This window comes from Mobula birostris, chromosome 3, assembly GCF_030028105.1.
Source record: "Mobula birostris isolate sMobBir1 chromosome 3, sMobBir1.hap1, whole genome shotgun sequence".
NCBI classification, from domain to species: domain Eukaryota; kingdom Metazoa; phylum Chordata; class Chondrichthyes; order Myliobatiformes; family Myliobatidae; genus Mobula; species Mobula birostris.
The window spans coordinates 174,056,264-174,074,622 of NC_092372.1; the positions used below are offsets into that span (position 1 = coordinate 174,056,264).

The window sequence follows — 18,359 nt, forward strand, 5'->3', positions numbered from 1 at the left end:
GATGAGGTATTTAAAGAGGAAGTAAATAACTTTTTGAAAGATTGGGGAGTGGTACAGAGGAAGAGTTGAGGTCAGGGGCAGATCAGCCTTGATCATTTTAAATGGCAAGGCAGAGACGAGGGGCTGAGCAGTTGAATCCTATGCTATCTTCTTGTGTGTGACCTTGTGTATAATACTCATCGCTAACCTATCCTCTGAAATGGAGACATGAAAGTTAAGAAAGGGAAGGAAGAGTTTACAAATAGACCAGGTGAAAGTGAGAGCAGGATGGAAAGCTGATGAAACTTACAAGTTTTTTTTTACATGATCAAGAAATAGCACAAAATAAGCATCAATGTAAAACGGCAAGAAGTGAGAGAGGAAGCCTGGGTAGGACAGAAATAAGAAATGCTCTTAGCATTCTACACAAAGGGATTGAAATAACTTGGATTTATGAGTCCATATAGCCATGCCTTTAATTTGAAGTGGTGTTATAGTGCAAGGCAGCATAATAACTCTGTTGTTCCTTCATTCAAACCAAACAGACTGTATCTTTGAATATCATATTCTGATAGTGCTAAATCACAATGCATGTTCATATGTGTATCTGCAATTCATCAGTATAATTTTCTAGGCTCTGGGTATTTGTGTGCATGTACTCAAAATTGTTTTGCATTTATCCCCATTCCCTTTCTCATCTATTCATTATCCAATGATTTGTATTAATTATGACTCAATTTTTTTTATTGGAGTTTTTCAGATATGGCCATCACAAATTTTCCAAATTTTTTTCACAAAACACATGAGTTTTACAAAGGTCTTTCTTCAAATAAAATAGTTTTGCTTTCTGGAGGAAAGCATGTCTTTGTGGGGTCACTGCATGCCAACCTTATTCCTTTTATTCTGTCTTTTTCATCTATTAAAGAAGTGTATTTGATAAGTTCTCCCAAAATCAAACTTCTATGAAGATTGTTATCAACAGCACTTATTCATGTTGTATCAATGGGATAAACATGAGGGGCTGTGATTTGGAGAAGGGCTGCAATGTGGATATTTTGTCAGAATCTCCTACCTCCCATAAAATTATTCTGCGTAGGGAAAATAACGACAAGATCAGAGATTGTATTGGGCATTGACCAGGAACTGTATTTGTTCACAGCAAAGTCTCACCCAGCCAGATGACCTTGCAAGGTCCTCCTTATAAATATCTAGGTACTGGTGTCTGGAGACTTCCAAGGGGACCACAACCTTGTCATGGTTAGGAGGCTTGTGTGCCTTAATGACTCAGAGAGCTATGTTATCTGGAGTCAGGGCTTTGTGCTTTGGCTCTTGGTAGGGTCACCCATGCCAAACAGGTCAAAGGGTCGAGGCCAGAATAAGAGTGGACCACTGGTCCCGCAGGGTTTATGGTTACAGCTCAGGGCTGACAACCCTGACTGGTAAAATTAAATTGCTACAGAAACAACAATGAAGAACCCTTCTACATCTGAGGTAGTACAAGGGAAATGAAGAATTAGTGTTAGTTACAGAAAAAAGTGTAATACAGACAGACAATAAGGTGTGAGGCCATAACAAGGTAGATTGTGAGGTCAAATCCCATCTTATTGTACTCAGGGACTATTCAATAGTCTTATAACAGTGGGTTAGAAGTTGTCCTTGAGCTTGATGATACATACATTCAAGCTTTTGTATCATTGTCTCAAGACTTCATGAAATCTCTTGCCATTGGGTAGAACTAAGTGTTACCTACAGAATTCCCTCATCAGATGAAACAGTGCTGCTCCATGTTGAACACCACTTGGAAGAATCACTGGAAGTAGCATCAGTACAGAATATACTCTGGGTGTGGATCATCAACCTCCATCACCAAGAGTGGCTTGATAGCACCAATACCAAGCGAGGTGGTAGAGACCCAAAGGATGCAACTACCAGACTGGGTCTGTGCAGATAGTGAGTGAACCAACACGACAGGTAAGCCTGCTTGACCTCCTCCTTATCAACTAACCTATTTCAAATTCATCTGTTGATGATTGCACTGATACCAATGACAACCACACAATTTCATCTTCCCACTGAAGATACTCTCCATTGCGGTGTGTGGAGGGTCTACAATTGTGGCAAATAGGACATACTCAGAACGGATCTGGCATTTCAGAACTGGGCATCCATGAAGTGGTGTGGACCATATTCAGCCGCCGAAATGCACACCGTCACAATCTTTAACTTCATGGCCTGACTTGTCCCCTAAGTCTAGCATTACTATCAAGGTAGGGATCAAACCTGAGTTAGGAACGTACAACTGCATTCCTAAAAATGAGATGGCAGTCTAATGAAGATGTAATACATGTGCAGTAAATAAGAGAAATAAAGAGGATAGAGTGAAGCATTCTCACAACCAATGGATCAGTTGAAACGCCACAGTGCTAGCCCATCGAGCTATGAACTAGGGAAGAAAATTATATGCCCATTCTCAGTAATGGTGGGGTCTATTATGTGAGCACTAAAAGTAAGGCCAATTGCACTTCAACAAGGCAGGTAAATTGTGTAAGCCAGGGAGATAAATGCCCCTCATATTATATAAACTTCTGTAAGCTAATCCTCAGCCATCCATGATCTACTAAGAAAACAAAACAAAGTATTCAGTCTCCCCTTATATCTACACCACTCCATTCCAGACAACATCCTGATGAATTGTCTCTTTAATCTCGCTTAATCACTACTACATACTCTCTGTAGTGTGGCAACCAGAACTGTACTATACACCCCGAATGAGGTTTTTATCAATTTTTCATATAATTGCAACATGCTGAACCAACTCTTATACTGAATGCCTTGGTTATGAAGGCAAGCATATCAACTGCCTTCTGCACTATCCTATCCACCTGTGTCATGTCTTCCAGCAAGCTATGGACTTGTACCCCAAGGTTTCTTTTTACATCAGTGGTCCTGTAGTCCCTGCCATTTACACTGTATGACCTGTCAGAAATCGACTACCAGAAATGCATTCCCTTGCATTCGTCGGGATTAAATTTCATCTGCCCACACTTCACCCATATTTCCAGCTGATTCATGTTCTACTGAACCTTTTGACAAAACGTTTCACTATCTGCAACTCCATCAGTTTTCATATCGTTTTCAAGCTTACTAAGTAGACCAACAGAAATCTCATACAATTCATTCATATGTGTTATATAAGATTGTTGGATTCATTACGAGCCTGATTGAATTTTTTGAGGATGTGACTAAACACATTAATGAAGGAAGAGCAGTAGATGTAGTGTATATGGATTTCAGCAAAGCATTTGATAAGATACCCCACACAAGACTTATTGAGAAAGTAAGGAGGCATAGGACATTGCTTTGTGGATCCAGAACTGGCTTGCCCACAAAAGGCAAAGAGTGGTTGTAGACGGGTTATATTCTGCATGGAGGTCAGTCACCAGTGGTGTGCCTCAGGGATCTGTTCTGGGACCCCTACTGTTCGTGATTTTCATAAATGACCTGGATGAGGAAGTGGAGGGATGGGTTAGTAAGTTTGCTGATGACACAAAGGTTGGAGGTGTTGTGGATAGTGTGGAGGGCTGTCAGAGGCTACAGCGGACATTGACAGGATGAAAAACTGGGTTGAGAAGTGGCAGATGGAGTTCAACCCAGATAAGTGTGAAGTAGTTCATTTTGCTAGGTCAAATATGATGGCAGAATATAGTATTAATGGTAATACTCTTGGCAGTGTGGAGGAACAGAGGGATCTTGGGGTCTGAGTCCATAGGACGCTCAAAGCAGCTGCGCAGGTTGACTCTGTGGCTAAGAAGGCATAAGGTGTATTGGCCTTCATGAATCGTGGAATTGAATTTAGGAGCTGAGAGGTAATGTTGCAGCTATATAGGACCCTGGTCAGACTCCACTTGGAGTACTGTGCTCAGTTCTGGTCGCCTCACTACAGAAAGGATGTGGAAACCATAGAAAGGGTGCAGAGGAGATTTACAAGGATGTTGCCTGGATCGGGAAGCATACCTTATGAGAATAAGTTGAGTGAACTTGGCCTTTTCTCCTTGGAGCGACGGAGGATGAGAGGTGACCTGATAGAGGTGTATAAGAAGATGAGAGGCATTGATCGTGTGGATATTCAGAGGCTTTTTCCCAGGGCTGAAATGGTTGCCACAAGAGGACACAGGTTTAAGGTGCTGGGGAGTAGGTACAGAGGAGATGTCAGGGGTAAGTTTTTTTTTATGCAGAGAGTGGTGTGTGTGTGGAATGGGCTGCCGGCAACAGTGGTGGAGGCAGATACGATAGGGGCTTTTAAGAGAAGACTTTTGGATAGGTACATGGAGCTTAGAAAAATAGAGGGCTGTGGGTAAGCCTTGTAATTTCTAAGGTAGGGACATGTTCGGCACAACTTTGTGGGCCGAGGGGTCTGGTATTGTGCTGTAGGTTTTCTATGTTTCTATTAATATACTGTATATTACTAACAACGAAGGTCTTAGCTCTGATTCCTGTGGTACATCAGTAGAAAAATACCTAACCACCAGTAGCTTTTGCTTCCTATTACTCACCCAATTTTGGATCCAGCTTACCAGCACACCTTGGCCATGTATGTTAACCTTCTGGACCAGCCTTCCATGCAGGATTTTGTCAAAAGCTCTATTAAAGTCCACGTTAGGCACTTTAGCAGGATATTTGACAAGATATTCAGTCAGATTTGTGAGACTCTATCTCTTCTGCAGAAAACCATGCTGGTTCTTCGTAATCAGCGTGACTTTATAATGAACAAGAATCCTGTCCCTCAGGATCTTCTCCTATAGCTTCCATATCACTGATATAAGTCTCCCTAGTTTCTAGGCTTATCTGTACTGCACTTTTTGAACAAGGGGACAACATCAGCCATCCTCCAGTCTTCTGGGACTTCATCCATGTCTAATATTGGTACAAAATTCTCTGTCAGAGACCCAGCAATCTCCTTGGATTTATCTCAGTCCCTGGGGATTTATCCACCCTAACTTAATTAATTTTATTTGACAAATTTGTTAGTGACAGTAGTACAATAATGACATTTAAAGTTATCGAGAGTTATTGCTTACATGCATATAAATGGGAGTAGCTTAGGTCAGCACTTTGGGTGGCAAAGATTAGTTGGGTTGAAGTGTCTGTTTTTATGCTGGATTGCACTCTGACCCTAAGACTCAGGGTTAGTTTGAAAGGGATTATGGACTCTGTTTGATATACTGTCCAACAGTGCAGCAAGTAAGCAGTATCCATCTCATTCATTTCTCTCCTCCATCCTACAATTCACGGTGACAAATTGGCCCTAGCAAACTCATTGAGAGTAAATAATAGCAAGAAATACAGACCATAAATCTGTTCAATGTTTGACTTCTCCTGAATCTAGGAGGACGGTAACAGACACAGTCCATAACTTAGATATACACCAGGAGGAAGGAGGTGTACATTGCCATGTAACTGTCTAGGGCAGACTTATTTATTTATTGAGACATAGTGCAGAACTTGCCCTTCCGGCTCTTCAAGCCATGCTGCTGTGAATTAACCGGAGCCTAGTCACAGGATAATTTACAATGACCAGATAACCTGCTAACCAGTACATCTTTGGACTGTGGGAGGAAACCAGAGCACCTGGAGAAAATCCACACATTCCATGGGAAGATATACAGACTCCTTACAGATGACGTTGGAATTGGACTCCGAACTCTGATGCACTGAGCTGCAATAGCACCGTGCTGACCACTACGCCACCAAGGCGCCAACAATCATCAACAAAAAAGTAACGGAGGTAATTTCATCCTGTGCAATATAGAGATGCAGGAGACTGAGCTCAGCTTACAAAATTCTGCACCACTGAACTCAACCATAGTGTATATTTAGCACAAGGATCAAGGACAAATTTCAATCTTATCTCTTCTGTTGCTCAGAAAGTGTCTGTGGCAAAAAGCAACAGGCTCATTGAAAGTCCTCAGCTGCCATCTTTATTCTCAAAATGGTTTCAAAGTCCGAGTCCAGCAGACTGTAAATGAGATGACCTTGTGATATTGTGTAAGATCTTTAAATTTCAAGGATGCTTTGCAAAGTAATCCTAAAAATCATTGGATCAGAAATGTCTAATTGGTTACGACATATGAAGGCTGATTTATTTACTTTTTTACTAAAAGCTTTACCAGACTCCAGGTTATTTTTTTTCATTCCTCACATGAATATAATGCTTCATTAAACTGTGTTGGAAATATTCTCCTTCACTCACTCAGTCTTCCATCATGAAAGTATTCTGGTTTCAAGGCTTAGTCATTTTAAATGCGATCGCCTTGCTGACAAGGGATTTAATGTAGGTTACACATGCTATATTGATCTTTTTCTGCATAGCATGGAACATGTCAATACTTCAAAACTTGCTGAGGAAACCCTACTCATGGTCATATAAAAGGCACAACAAACTTGTTAGAAGTATGGCTTATTTATTAACAATAGCCCATTTTCAACGTTTTAATCATCATTCATAGGACATTTGCTTGGTATACTTCCACTTTCAGATATTGAGTACCAGTCAGATTCAAAACTACAATCTGACATTGCCTCTGGCAGTTTAATAAATCTTGCCTATGTCTGACAACATATCTTGTGGCTCAGAATATGACTGAAGTGCAATTGATGTGTTATAGATACTTTCATTTGCAGAATTATCTTTTTTGTGCGTTACTCGGGAGGGAACATAGAAAATTAAATTTCACTTAATGATAATCTCAGTGTGAGCACAATTCATGTTTTATCTACATTGTAATTTTATTTTTGCTATAATCATCAAAGGAATTTTAGGCATGTGTACAACATGGAAGCAATATATAAAACAAATGGGTGAATTGTATCCAAGTCTAATATTCAATTACTTTGATTAGACAGTCAGAAATCCAGCAAATGTAACCCACGTCCGAAGTAACAGTCACATTTACTACATCATATAAATCCCAATGGAACAACATTAAAAAATGCATGTGAAAAGAAAAATGTGAATAATTTCCGTCTCATAAAACATCATCTTATCCCAAGGGTAAGCCATTCCAGTTAGCCTGACAGAGTGAGGAAAACTTTTGAATATCATTATTCTAATGCAACTTAAGCCTTAAAAAACACAAGATCAGGAACCCTAACGATAAGAAATTTTTGTCCTTAAAGAACTCCAGCTCATAATTGAAGGGTTTCTCCCATATGAGTCCAATGGCCCATTTCGAGGATTAGAGAAGCTGCTCCCTTTTCTAAGGCCCGAAAATTAATTTGAAAAAGTTTGCAACCAATGCAAAGTCTTCAACAGGGGAAGTCTTCAGAGAGTCATAGAACACTACAGCACCAGAACAGGCTATTTGACCCAACTAGTCCATGAGGAACTATTGATCTGCCTAGACCTATTGATCTGCATCTGGACCAAAGCCCTCCATACCCCTCCCACCTATGTACCTATCTAAATTTCTCTTAGGTGTTGAAATCGAACCCGCATCCTCCACTTCTGGTCGTGGTTCGTTCCGCACTCTCACTGTCTTCTTAGTGAAGAGATTTCCCCTTATGTTTCCCTTAAACATTTCACCTTTCACCCTTCACCCATGACTTCTAATTCTAGTCTCACCCATCATGGGTGGGAAAAGCCTGCTTGGATTTACCCTATTTATACCCCTCATAATTTTGTATACCTCTATCGAATCTCCCCCTCAATCACTTTTATGTTCTAGGGTATAAAATCCCAACTGATTCAACTTTTCCCTATAACTCAGGTCCTCAAGTTCTGACAACCTCCTTGTAAATTTTCTTTGTACTCTTTCAATCTTATTGACAGCTTTCCTATAGGTAGGTGACCAAAATGCACACAATACTCCAAATTAGGGCTCACCAATCTCTTTTACAACTTCAACATAACATCCCAACTCCTGTACTCGGTGCTTTGGTTTATGAAGGCCAATGTGCCAAAAACTGTCTTTGTGACTCTATCAATACTATTTCCAAGGAACTATGGATCTGTATTCCTAGATTCCTTTGTTCTACCATACTCCTTAGTGTCCTACCACTCAGCGTGTAAGACCTATCCTGGTTGGTCCTCCCAAAGTGCAATGCTGCACACTTGTCTGGACTAAATTTCATCTGTCATTTTTCAGCCCATTTTCCCAGCTGGTCCAGATCCTGTTGCAAGCTCTGATAGTTTCCCTCACTATTCACTATACGCCCAATCTTAATGTCATCTGCGAATTTGCTGATCCAGTTAATCACATTATCATTTGGATCATTGATGTAGATGACAAACAATGAACCCAGCACTGATCCCTGGGGCACACCAGTAGTTGTGGGCCTCCAGTCCGATAAACAACCATCTACTACCACACTTTGTCTTCTCCTGTGAAGCCGATGTCTAATCCAATTTACTACCTCATTTTGAACACCATGCGACTGAACCTTCTTGACCAACCTCCCCATATGGGACCTTGTTAGGGACCTTGTTAAAGACCTTGCTAAAATTCATGTGGACAACATCCACTGCCTTGCCTTCATCAACATTCCTGATAATATCCTCGAAAAACTTTATAAGATTGGCTAGACATGACTTATTATGCATAAAGTCATTTTGACTCTCAGTCCTTATCTATCCTAATACTTGTATATCCAGTCTCTTAGGATACCTTCCAATAACTTACTCACTACTGATGTCAGGCTCATCAGCGTATAATTTTCTGGTTTACATTATGAGCCTTTCTTAAGCAATGGAATAACATTAGCTCTCTTCCAATCCTCTAGCACCTCACCTGTGGCAAAGGACGTTTTAACTATCTCTGATAGGCTCCCCTATAATTTCTGCACTCGCCTCCCACAGGGTCCAAGAGAACACCTTGTCTGGCCCTGGGAATTAATCCACCATAATTTGTCTCAAGCCAACATACACCCCCCCTCCTCTGTAAACCATATCGGGTCCATGACCTCACTGTTGCTTTGCCACAATTCTGTTATGTCCATCTTCCAAGTAAATACAAATGCACATAAATCCCCTTTTAAGGTCTCCCCCATCTCTTTTGGCTCCATGCATAGACTACCACTCTGATCTTCTAGGGGAGCAATTTTGTCCTTTGCTATATTTGTCAAAACCCTTTGGATTCTTCTTCACCTTGTCTACGAGAGCAACCTCATGTCTTCTTTTAGCCCTCCTGATTTCTGTAAGTGTTCTCTTGCATTTCTTATACTCCTAAATTACCTCATTTCTTCCTGCTTGCCTATCTCTGCTATGCATCTCTTGAAAGCCAAGGTTCCTGTTATCCTTGTCTTTTATTCTGACAGATACCTACAAACTCTGTACACTCAAAATTTTACTTTTGAAGGCCTCCCACTTTTCTCACATCTGTGCAGAAAACAACTTGTCCCCATCAGCACTTGCCAGATCCTTTCTGGAACCATCAAAATTTACCTTTCTCCAATTTAGAATCCTAACTGCGGACCAGACTTATCTTGGATAATTATCTTGGAGCTAACGGCATCATGATTACTGGATGCAGAGTGCTCCCCTACACAAATTTCTGTCTCATTCCCTAATACAAGATCTAAGATCACATTCTCTCTAGTTGGGACCTCTATGTTCTGATTAAGGAAAGTTTCCTGAATACAATTGACATTCAGCCCTTTTACAGTATGGGTGTCTCAGTCAATATGTGGAAAGTTAAAATCATCTACTATTATAGCCTTATGTTTCTTGCAACAGACTGCGACCTCTCTACAGATTTGCTCCTCTAATTCCCATGAACTGTTGAGTGGTCATCCCTTCCTTTTTTCTGAGTTCCACCTATATAGCATCAGTAGACAAGCTCTCTAGTCTGTCCTGTCTGAGCACTGCCGTGACATTTTGCCTGGCTAGAAATGCCACTCCTCTCCCTTTAATTTCTCCTGCTGTATCGTGTCTAAAACAGAACCCTGGAATGTTGAGCTGCCAATCCTGCCCCTCCTGCAACCAGGTTTCACTAATGGCTGCAATTTCACAATTCCATGTGCTGATCCATGTCCTAAGCTCACCAGCCTTTCCTACTATACTCCTTGCATTGAAATATACATAGAACATCAGTCCCACCATGCTCAATCTTTCGAAACCTCTTTGCATGGAAGCTTAACAAAATTTTTCCCCGCAACCACCGCACTCCATGACCCACTCCATAGTGCTCTGGTTCGCACCCCCCTGCAACTGTAGTTTAAACTCCTCCATGAAGCACCAGCAAACCTTCCTGCAAGGAGAGCCCTCCAGTTGAAGTGTACAGGTCCCATCTTCCCTAGAAGAGACCAATGGTCCAAAAATCTGAAGCCCTCCCTCCTTCTTTGGCCCCTTAGCCGCATATTAAACTGTATGATCTTCTCATTTCTGGCCGCACCAGCACATGGCATGGGTAGCAATCCTGAGATCACAACCCTGGAGGTTTTGCCTTTAAACTCAGCACCTAACTCCCTAAACTCGCTTTGCAGGGCCTCGTAACCCTTTCTACCCTTGTCGTTGGTACCAATGAAAACCTCGACTTCTGGCTGCTCACCCTCCCACCTTAGAATGCTGTGCGCTCAATTCAAGGTGTTGGTGACCCTGGCACCTGGGAGGCAACATACCATCCAGGAGTCTCATTCTTGTCCACAGAACCTCCTGTCTGTTCCCCTAACCAACGTATCCCCTATCACTGCAACCCATGCCTTCTCTCTCCTTTCCTTCTGTGTCACAGAGCCAGACTCAGTGCCAGAGACCTGATCACTGTGGCATTTGACTGCTAGGCCATTCCCCCTCTCAACAGTATGCAAAATGGTATACCTGTTGTTAAGGGAAACAGCCACCAGGGTACTCTGCATTGGCTGCCTGTCCCCTTTCCCTCTCCTGACAGTCACTTAGTTACCTAGTCCTGTACCTTGGGTGTAACTAGCTCCCTGTCTGTCCTATTGATCAACCCCTCAGCCTTCCAAATGATCCAGAGTTCATCCAGTTCCTCCAGCTCCAATTCCTTAACACGGTGTGAAAGAAGCTGCAGCTGGATGCCCTTCTCGCAGGTGTAGTTGTCAGGGACCGTGCCTTCCAACATCGCACAAAATGAGCATTCCACTATACTGCCTGGCATCACCACTGATCTATCTGGGCAATAAGAAAGAAAGAAAAATTAAATGGAAATAATCTACCTACAGCTTCCACCTCTCCTTGCCAATGAGCCAAAACCTGAACTCCCTCACTCTAGCACATGAAGTGAGAAAGGATGGAAGGATGGCAAACTGAACATCTAGGCATGAAATAGAGTCCAAGGGTAAATGAGGGAAATATATCGTTATTCTTCCTTGTACTCCTATTTAGTGGCCAATAGAATAGAAGTTCTCCCTCCATAAAATGTCTGAAACTCCAGAATAGCTTCCTTACTGTCTGCAGCATTTGGGAACAGCTGCAAGAAAAAAAAATGCCACACTTTAAGGAGTTAGACAAAATTACATATATTGAATAAGTAACTTGAGAATTCATGTTGGAATTGTTGTATCATAATATCTTCCCTATCAATAGTCACACGCATATGAACTTATTACTGTCTCATAATCAGCAGATAAGCGACATTCATGTCTTGCGTTGGCTTCGTGCATTATTGCAGTGGAAATGTTTTCATTTACTGACATACAGGATTAGTTGGGAAAAGACCAGCTGTTGAAATTCACTGGTATTTTGAGAAAGGGTCCAATGCAATGACAAAGGGCGGCTGTTTACTACAAAAGAAAGTGGAAGTGCTGACGACATTGACACTTACATCCAGCTGTGGCTTGCTTGTTAGCTGATATCACATTGCTGGTCAGAAATAAGTCACATGTGTAAGGTGACCATAGCAACCACTGATAAGACAATTTCTATGTTGCTCTTTGGATGTAGATGGCAAATTTCTTCCCTGGTAATTCACAGTATGCTGAGGAGTTTTGCTTGAACATAGACTGGACATCTGTAGACATGATCTGATATCTAATGATCTCCCTTGTGTGCATTCTTTCAGCATGTAGCATTGTAACCATGAAATCCTATATGTGAGGCAACTTAAGAACAAAGGATGAATAATTCTGTGACCTATTCTGTTTGGAATTGTTGCAGGTTGTGCGCCTTCATTTCCCCATCCTCGCTCACCACCTAATAGCCGCCACCATGGGCACCGTGCTGAGTCTTTGCCGGACCTCCACCTGAACAGAGTGGAGATGACTGAATCTCTCCTCCCTGTCGACCTGAACGATAATGGAATAGCAGCAACCAGCAACCTGCTGGAGGAATTCAGCAGTTTGAGCAGCACTTGTGGGAGGAAAGGAATCTCTGATGTTTCGAGCCAAAACACTGCATTAGGACAAAGTGGTGAGGTGAGATGGCCAGTATAGAGAAGTGAAGAGAAGTGGTGTGTCAGATGGTTGGTGGACTGAGGAGGGGGTGTAAGATGACAGATGTGCGAGGGGAAGTAGGGTAGAGTTGGGAGACAATCGCAACAAATACTAGATGGAGGAAGACTAAGAGAAAAATATGAGTGGCAGATGGAACAAAATGCGGGGGGCGGGGAGAGCAGAGTGTGAAGGTTGAAGCCTATACTTCATGAAGAACTTGAAGAGATTTGGTCAGCAAAGACTCTTGCAGATTTCTATGGATGCATGGTGGACAGCATCACTGCCTTGTACAGATGCTCTAAAACCCGGGATTGAAAGAGGCTGTGGAGGGTTGTGGGCTCAGACAGCTTCACTATGGGCACGACACCTCCCCACGATCGAGGACATCATCAAAAGGCAGTGCCTTAAGAAAGTGGAAAAGGAACTTGAAGATCCACACTCACTGTTTTAGGAACAGCTCTTTACCCCTCCGCCATCAGATTTTGGAATGTTTCATGAACCCATGAGCAGTACCTCACTATTCCTCTTTTTCACTATCTGTTTATCTCTCTATCATAACTTCTAGTGGTTTTTATGTCTGGCACTGTACTGATGCACAAAAGAACAAACCTCATGACATATGTCATTGACAATAAACCTGATTCTGATTCTGACAGCTGCTGGAGAGAGATAATGGTTACATTTTTGTTAAACTCCCCAAAGGTAAGACAGATAGATATTTTTAGGCAATTACTCTCATCTGAGATAAATCTTCTTCGTCATTTGAAGGCACTGACGGATGCAATGAAAGGCAAATGTCATTCCAAGCAGAAACGAATCTGGAAAAATAGCAGCATGCTCTAATGCAGTGGCCTTTCTGCATTCAACCAAAGGTGTTATTGTCTTCTGTAAATGTCTTTTTACGATTGCAATACACTGCTGGATATTAAAACCTTCTACTACTGCAGGTTTACCCCATCAGTAAGTTGCTTGACAGCAGAGGATCTGCATTTGATGCGGACTGTGTTGCTGCTTGCTACTGAAAGGTCTTAGAGACGATGTATAAAGGCGGTGTGAGGTCTAACTGCGAGTGATTGTCTTCAACATTTTTCTGGTGATCGCAAGACCCTGTTGGGCATAGGTAATGCAGAATACTGCAAGTTGGGTTCACTGGTTAATTGGAAAGACCGATGGCAGAGGAGCTGCATGGCCTTGGTTGTACCTCAGACTAGGCCTCATGCCATGGGCTCGCCTGTTGCATCTGCCCAGAAGGGGTGATGCTGGAAGTGGTGTGAGATGGCATCCAAGCTGTGTTGGGACTGGTCCCTCCCAATGACACTGCTCTGTAGTGTTTGCTCAGTGGAATACAAGAATTCGTCTGTGGGCTGCTGCTGGCTTATACTTGCTGACAATGTCTATGCACCATTTATCTACAGGACATGACACTCAGGGATTTGGGCTATATTATATTTTTTGTGTGATTGTATATTTACTGCTCTCTGTATGTGCTACATGTGCCTTGTGCAGAGAGTGATCTGGTTTTAATTCTTCCATTCTGGTGAAAGCCAGGCAGAGGCTGCTAAAATAAACCCATCAATTACCCACCATGACCTTGCTGCTTTTCTGGCAGTATGTTGAACCAATCTATTTGCTTCAGCAGGCAGCCACAGTTAAGAAGTGGAATTCTGCCTTAAATACACAGATCATTTTGTTTTTGGTGTGATGGTTAAATTCCCAGTCAAGAGATCTGGACAAACAATCCAGAGACTCAGGTTGAAATCCTAGCATGGAAATGCAAAACTTAAAATCACTTATTAAACCAGACTTTTAATAAGAATGAGTCATTTAGAGTCAGGGTCACAAAACTACTAAACTCTAGTCAAAGCTTCACAAACATGAGAAAATCTACAGATGCTGGAAATCCAAGCAAAACACACAAAATGTTGGAGGAACTCAGCAGGCCAGGCAGCACCTATGGAAAAGAGTAAACAGTTGACATTTCATGCTGAGTCCTGATGAAGGGTCTCGGCCCGAAATGTCAACTGTTTACTCATTTCCATAGATGCTGCCTGGCCTGCTGAGTTCCTCCTGCATTTTGTGTGCGCTGATCTGGTCAAAGCTTGTTCAGAGAGATGCATTTCAGGAGAAGAAATCTGACATCTTTACTTCTCAGTGAAAGCTTAGTAATGAAAAGAAAATCAATGTTATAGATGTCATCCAGGACTAAACTGCAACACTAACCAGAAGTCTGAACATTGGGGAGTGGTGCCTACAAGTGATAGCTTCCCCATCAGGCAAAACCAGATCCAGGAGTGGTAAGCTAAAAGAAAATATGGATCAGATTTCTTATATGTTACAACAGAAAAAGTGAAGGATTTCCTTTGCATTCAAATATCTTTTCCTCCAGTCAGTGGCTTGAGGTATCTCAATTGCCTAGTTACTATTGCTGGGCTTTCTCCAGCTCTTTGAACCCTGTTGGAGAGTCGCCCCATCTCTTTTCCTTGTCAATTAAGGATTCCCACCCAATTGATGTACAATCCTCATTCTTATTGTGAACTTCCTTTTTCTGTCTCTCTTTATTACAAACCGAGAGATAAAGTTCCTTCTAACTGCTAGGGAGATCATTCCCAAGAACAGTTTTTAGTTTTTGCCGCAAGTTCTTACTGTTATTGACAATAACAAAATCAACTATTTATGTGCAATTTCTCTTTAATGTGGTAAAACATTCTAGAGCCTTCATTAGGTTGGATCTGTGCAATGTGATTAATGTGGGAAAAGACCTGTCTAGTGGTCTTCAAAAGTGCAAGAGAAATTTGCCCCTTTAGTTCAAGAATGGATATACTATGAAAGATAATCAAAAGACCCAGGACATCTTTTGGGAGCAGTGTCTCAGAAAGGCAGCATCCGTTATTAAGGACTTCCAGCACCCAGGGCATGCCCTTTTCTCACTGTTACCATCAGGTAGGAGATACAGAAGCCTGAAGGCACACACTCAGCAATTCAGGAACAGCTTCTTCCCCCCCTGCCATCCGATTCCTAAATGGACATTGAAGCTTGGACACTACCTCACTTCTTTTTTTTAACATACAACATTTCTGTTTTTGCATGGTTTTTTTGAATCTATTCAAAATATGTAATTGATTTACTTGTTTATTTATTATTATGTTTTATTTTATTCTTCTTCTTATTTTTTTCTCTCTGCTAGGTTATGTGTATTGCATTGAACTGCTGCTGCCCAACGCCGGCCCCCTAGGCCTGAGTCGACGTCGTAGTAGTAGTAGTAGCTGCTGCTAAGTTAACAAATTTCACGTCACATGCCGGTGATAATAAACCTGATTCTGATTCTTATTCTGATTCTGAAGACTGGTTATAGAACATGGAACATTGGACAATAGAGTGCTGACCATAGTGTCAATATAAACTAATCTCTTCTACCTACACACAGAATGTATCTTTCTTACCTGTTCGTGTGTCTACCTAATTGCCTCTTACACATCACTATAGTATCTATTTCTGGCAGTGGGTTCCAGGCTCTCTGTGCAAAACCCTTTGCCTCACACATCTCCATCAAACTTTACTCCTCTCACTTAAATCTATGCCCTCTAGCATTTGTCCTTTCCCTTCTGGGGGAAAAAAACAGATTCTGACTATCAACTCTCAACAATTTATATACCCAAGGAAGGTGTATGAAATAAATAGGGAAAGGGAGAAAAGGAAAGGGCTTTTTGGAGAGTATGTGGTCTCTTGGCAAATGAAAGCAGTATAGTTAGTGAGGGATAAGTGAGACTTGAGTCAGAATTAGAGGAACAGAGACTACAGAGAGGTGATGTTGTATTGGTTCTGTTCAGTCCCAGGCACACCGAGATTAGCCTGGAATCCAGCACTCCTCACGTCCATAGTTCCCTGAAAGTGGCAGCATAGGTGGATAGGATAGTGTAAAGGGAATATGGCATGCCGGTCTTCAAGGGCCAGAGCATGGAATGTAAGAGTTGGGATGTCATGTTTCAACTTTACAAAACACAGGTTGCCATATTATTGGAAGAATGTAATTGTGCTGGAGAGAGTGCAGAGAAAATCCACCAGAAATTGGAGGACCTTAGTTATGGCGTTGTTTTCTCTGATGTAAAAGAGGCTGAGGGGTGATCTGATAGAAGTGGATAAGATTATGAGAGGCACAGATGGAGTACATAATCAAAAACACAAGAAGTTCTGCAGATTCTGGAATTCCAGAGCAACACACACAAAATGCTGGAGGAATTCAGCAGGTCAGGCAGCACCTGTAGATACTCAAAATCCTTGTTTTTCCTGAACTAAGAAGGCACAGGTTCAATGAGTTTTACAGGGGATCATAGGGGTAAGTCTCTTATGCAGAGAGTTTTTGATATCTGGAATGTGCCAAAGAATATTGTGAAATCAGGTTCAAATACTGTGTTTAAGAGGTATTTCATCAGACATTTACATAGGCAGAGCATCGAAGGACATTGTCTTAATGCAGCCAAATGCGATTTGTGTAGATGGACAAAAGGGTTAACATGGACCTAGTGGTCAAGTGGCCTGTTACTCTGCTGCATATCTCTTAGATTCTTTGACTGTGTGACCCGCAGAAATTTAATCTCTTACTAGCTCTTCTTTCAGTAAGTCCTGACGAAGGGTCTCGGCCCGAAACGTCGACTGTACCTCTTCCTATAGATGCTGCCTGGCCTGCTGCGTTCACCAGCAACTCTTATGTGTGTTGCTTGAAATTCTAGCATCTGCAGATTTCCTTGTGTTTGAGGAATTTAAGGTTTATGTTTTACATAACCAAGTGGTCATTATTTTGCCATTATTCCAAAGCAGGAAGCTGGTTCATTAAAGGAAAAGATGTTCCAATAGGACTGGGCCAACATACATGATGGTGAAACAGAGCAGCTGCTTACCAGAAGGACAGTAAAGGGCAATTTAAATATTTCTGATCCACGGATCAGGTGCACAACCAATAGTTTGAGAAAAGTGCCACATGGTGGAAGAGCCACTGCCCTTACAGAAGGTCATTGTAGTTGGAGGTGAAGCAGTGAAATTCTAGAACAGATTACCACTAAAAAGGAAGAGGTATTAGATTCTTAGCAGATTGAAGATTGGATAACCCCACAGGTTGCTACTTGAGGCCAGAGAGGAGTTTACTGGGATGTTGTAAGATATTTTTTATAGAGAAGTGGCAGATGACGGGATGAAACAAATATGTTACTTTTACTTAAGAAGAGTATCAGGGATAAGCCAGGTAACTACAGAGATGTGAGTCTGACTTCAATGGTAGGGAAATGATTCATGTCCCTAAATTCTGAAGGACAGGAATTACCTTTTTGGAGACGGATTCTGTCTGTTCAATTTAAAAAATGAGGGCATTGGTGGAGGTTTCGAAAGCATTTGAGAAAATATTTTTTGACCCATTATATGGTTAGAATCTAGAGCTGGTGGAGGCAGAGACTCACAAAATTTATCTTGAAGAGCATTTGAATTGCCAAGTCATAGGGACGAAGTGCTAGCAAATGAGAAGAGATGGGTATTTGACATCAGCATGGTGGGCCAGAGGACCTGTTTCTGTAACGTTTGACCATCACTCTATGCCTTTGACTTACTTCTCCTCTTACGTCCATCCACATAAAAGCTTAATTAACAAAATTTGCTCATTGTTTCAAACTGACCATATTGATTTAGCTTGACAACTCCAGCTGATCTAGTAGGAATTCTTTCCCTCTATCATCACTAGCTATATTACATGTGGGCTTTAATGCAGTGATATATTTGCTAATTGAAAAGTGGGGGATAAAAACTTATTTTACCTTGGAATTGCAGTATTAAATTTATATCCCTTTTTCCCCAGCACGGAAGCTCACACACACTGATAGAATGGCCCTGATGTTCTACCCAGCTCAACAGAATCCCATATGTTGCCGTCCATAAAGAGAAATAAAAATAAATCAGTTTGTTCTAATAATATATTATTCATATGCAGTTGGTATAATTCAGTATTAATAAGT

At 41.6% G+C, this 18,359-nt stretch overlaps 1 long non-coding RNA gene across 1 annotated transcript in view; it reads left to right on the top strand.

The window, feature by feature from the left end:
• The window catches only part of LOC140194757 (uncharacterized), a 96,416-nt gene extending 80,693 nt beyond the window's left edge, over positions 1 to 15,723 (top strand). Inside the window, exon 3 of the long non-coding RNA XR_011885288.1 lies at positions 15,548 to 15,723. This is a non-coding gene — a long non-coding RNA (uncharacterized lncRNA). The remainder of the gene's footprint in view (positions 1 to 15,547) is intronic.
• Positions 15,724 to 18,359: the final 2,636 nt, after the last annotated feature.